The sequence below is a fragment of the Carlito syrichta genome, unplaced genomic scaffold (assembly GCF_000164805.1).
Source record: "Carlito syrichta isolate Samal-C Ts95f unplaced genomic scaffold, Tarsius_syrichta-2.0.1 Scaffold310863, whole genome shotgun sequence".
NCBI lineage: Eukaryota > Metazoa > Chordata > Mammalia > Primates > Tarsiidae > Carlito > Carlito syrichta.
Window position 1 is genome coordinate 499,071 of NW_007254959.1, and position 4,483 is coordinate 503,553.

Here is a 4,483-nt window from a genome sequence, read left to right on the forward strand (position 1 = left end):
TCTTTGTGCCAATTAGAGGATATCTTCCTCTTTGGGCATTCACAGTGTCAGGGACACAAAACATGCCATTTAGAAAATGCACTCCTTCTTTGAGATGAATGCAACCCTATGCCAGGATGCTGAGCTTGGCACACAGAACACAAGCTGGGTTTTAACTTGACCACCTTGGCAGTGAACAACCTGTGCAGTATGCAGTGAACAACCTGCTCAACTGTGTATGGCAGCCTGTTTCTCTGCTACTCTTCTGTCTCTATACTAGCAGATATCATGAAACACCAAATGTTGATCGATGAATGTTCTGTGGAAAACAAGAAAGAACAGCAAAATCTCATATCTTTTTGGCCTAACTCTATGTGGTCAAAGTGAGTTGGAGACACTCTGCTCCACATGGTTATAAAGGGATCCAGAGCATGTGCACTTCATTGTCCTGTGACCACATCATCTAACTTGAGGCATCCAGAGTTGTAGCAGCAGGTAATCAGTAGTGTGTAAACAATTTATATTTTTGGGTAGGGAGAGTCATACAAGTCCATGCAAACATGTTGCTTTCTCCGAACGAGTTTGTAGAGATGAAGATGTAAATTTATTTGAGTTAGACAAGTGTCACCCAATGGCAAAGGAGGAGCATGGTAATAACATTGAACTACATCAGTCTTGAATTTTTACTGTATTGAGAAAATGGCAAGAATGGTGCTAAAAACAACATGTTCAAATAGTATCATGTCAGTACACTGGGTGATGGAAGGTGTATGGAATTATTCAAATAGCTTTGAATGTAGTAGCAGATATGAGTACACACCAGGAAGATGCTGCACATTCTTTAACTCATCCTTAAATTTACATTTTCAGCCCTAACACAAAACTTTCAAATGGGCCCTCTTGCTCTTTCATGATTAAACTGTAAGTAGTTATAACAAAGGAACTGTGTTTTTTTATCACACAAGGAACAATCTGGGCATAATGTCTGGACCTTAATCTTTTCTATCTAGATCTAGGCATCTAGAGAGAGAAGTTGGAAACGTTAAGAAGGAAGAACATAAATATGAAAAACTGAGGGCAAGAAAATCATCTTTTTTCTCTCAGGAATGGGACTGGCCCTAGAATCAGGATGGACAGGCTGTTGTCACCGCGGTGTGATGAGCAGAATTCTAGGCAAGTCATGCATGACAGGGTGAGCTGGTCTATGCTACTCTGACAAGTTAACTGCAACATATTTTTTGCCTAACTCTATGTGTCTAAAGTAAGTCAGAGATACTCTGCTCCACATAGTTATACAAGGATCCAGGGAATGTGCCTACATTGTCCTGTGACCACATCAACTAACTTGGGCATCCAGAGTTGTAGTAGCATGAAAGAAGAAATGGGGAGAACCACACTCACTCTTAAGAATTTGGACCACTTCTGGGCAAGATGACGATGGAACAGGTCAGACTATGAGAGTCTCCACAAAAGCGAGTGTCCATAAAGACTCTCTGCATGAGTGGGTATGTGCCAGTGCGTGAATGAAAGTCCGTCTGAGGGGAGACTCAGATTCATGCACCCTGGGTTCCCTTCCAGGGGTGACTGGAACCCACTGCCCTGAGATTGGAGACCTGGGTGTGCAGGATCATCTGTCATTCTTAGGGCTCTCTTGAGAGGAGGCAGCAGAGAACAGCTGCCCCTCAGCACCAGCACCTGGGCCACGCCATCACCTGCAGCAACAGACCTGGCACAAGAGGGCAGGTAGTGGAAATCTGGAATAAAGCTCCAACACTGGTGACAGGACGCCAATGGGTGCCATCTTCTTAGTCCTGAACTGGGTAGAGACTTGCACTGACCTGCTCAGCTCTGCCCAGACTCTATCTTGGGACCCAGAGGCCACTATCTCATCAGACTGAGAGACAGACACCCCTCCCCCACACTATAAGAGGCACAGACACAGACACATCAGATCTGAGTGGGAGACTTGACAGCAACAGCAGTGAGTAGGGTGAGTCTGGATCTGATTCATCCTCCTTCCACAGTCCCACGGGCTACGTGGGACATCTGACCCTCACTGAGAGCAAGACAATTAGCCTGCACTGGAGACCAGAGCTGCTCCCTAAGGCAGAGGCCTTAAAGATACCTGGACTCACAGAAACTGCCAGAGAGTGAGTTTTCTTTGCTTGTTTGTTTTAGTTTTAGCTTTCTTTTCGTCTCTCTTTCTTTCTGTTTTTGTTTACATTTTTGTACTTGCTTTGTTTCTGTTATTTTATTTTATTTTTTGTTTATGTATGGGTATTTTTGAGAGAGAGTACACTGAGGGTTTGTTTGTTTGTTTGTATGATTGTCTGTATGTTTTTTCTTTTTTGTTTCTTCTGTCTTTGTTTGTTGCTCTGTTTATTCATTACCTGGTATGCCTGTCTGTTTTCTTTCTTCTTCTTTTCTCTCTCAACCTTCCTTTCATATTCCTGTTTCCTTTTCCCATTCTTTTCCCTTTTCTTATCTCTTTTGCTTTCAGGGATCAAACAGACACCCCCACTGCATGGGCAGATTGTAAGACAGTGGGAAATGGGTTCCAGGGGCCCACACATCTATCAGCAGATACCGGGATCTGCAGATAGCTTCTGAATCACAGCTCCCCCCTCAATTAAATCTCAAAACTACAAAAAGAACAGGCTCTCACCCCCAGTTCAGCTTCAGAATTGAACAAAACCAGAGTGTCTACATAAGAAAGAATAGGAGATTGAGCAAACAGAAATAAAAGCTATCCCCTATCACTGAACAATAGAATTAAAGAAAAGGTTAAAAAAAAGGGGAGGGGAAGGAAAACCTACACAGATGAAGAAAAATCAAAGGAAGAATACAAGTGTCACATAGACCCCTGGGCCATCAGCCACTGAGAATACAGATTCCAGAACTCAAACAATGAAGAACCCCCATAATGACTGGTCTCAAGCCACAAACCCAGATATCAAGATATTAAGAGAGATCATAGTTAGAAATGATAAGAGACAAGAAGAAAGAATGAAGGAGTTGATAATTGAGATAACAGCAATAGAGAATACACTGAATGAAATAAAGAAATAAATGATAAACCTTGAAAGCAGAATTAATCAAGCAGAAGAAAGAATCCCAAAGCTTTTGGGTCAAAATATGGAACTAACCCAAACTGTTAAAAACATAGAAAAGAAGCTTAAAAAGAACAAAACCTCCAAGAGATGAGTGATTATTTCAAGAGGCCAAACCTAAGATTAATTGGAATCCCCGAGGCAGATAGAGTGACAGAGACCACCCTGGAACAAACATTCCATGAAATTATACAAGAAAACTTTTCTCATCTCATCAGTGACATGACCATTCGAACACTAGAGATTCAGAGAACCCCTGCAAGATAACAAATGAGAAGGCCAACTCCCAGACACATCGTAATCTGCCTACACAAAGTAGGTATAAAAGAAAAAATCCTAAAGGCTGCAAGAGAGAAAGTTCAGGCTACCTACCAGGGAGGACCAATTAGAATAGCAGCAGACTTATCTACAGAAACACTTCAGGCTAGGAGAACTTGGAGCCCAATATTCAAAGTTCTCAAAGCTAAACAATTTCAACCAAGAATTACCTACCCAGGTAAGCTAAGTTTCATCAGTGATGGAGAATGAAAATCCTTCCCAGACATTCAATCCCTAGGAGTTTACATTGCCTCTAGACTAGCTCTATAAGAAACGGTTAAAAAGAATTAAACACAGAAGAAAGGGAAAAAAGAACAACAATGGCCTTCACAAAGATGCAAGAAAAAGATTGAAAACACACATGAATCAACCCAAAAATCAAAAGAAAGACAACAAACAAACAGTAGCAGCAACACAAACTCTATAAGAACCTCATGACAGGAATAAACTCTCACATCTCAATAATTAGCATGAATGTTAATGGACTAAATGCACCATTGAAAAGACATAGAATGGAAAATTGGATAAAATATCATGAGGCTACAATGTATTGTCTCCAAGAGACTCATCTCACCAGAAGTACACTCACAGACTCAAAGTAAGAGGATGGGAAACAAAATGTCAGGTGAATGGAACACAAAAGAATGCAGAAGTTGAGATCTTAATATCGGACAAAATGCCATTTAAACTATCAAAAATTTAAAAAGATATGAAAGGTCACTACATAATGATAAATGGTTCAATCCATCAGCACGAACTATCCATCCTAAACGTACATACACTCAACATAGGAGCAACAACTTTCATAAAGCAGCTTCTAAGTAAACTAAAAAAAGACATTAACATTATCATAGCTGGGGACTTAAACACCTCACTAACAACTCTAGACTGATCCTCAAAACAAAAAGTCAGCAAGGAGATCTGGAACCTTAATACGATGCTTGACCAAATGGACTTAATTGATACACAGAACATTCCAAACAACAATGACAGAATATACATTTTACTCATCACCATGTAGAACGTACTCTAAGCTTAACTGTATCTTTGGCCATAAATCAAGCATAAACAAATTC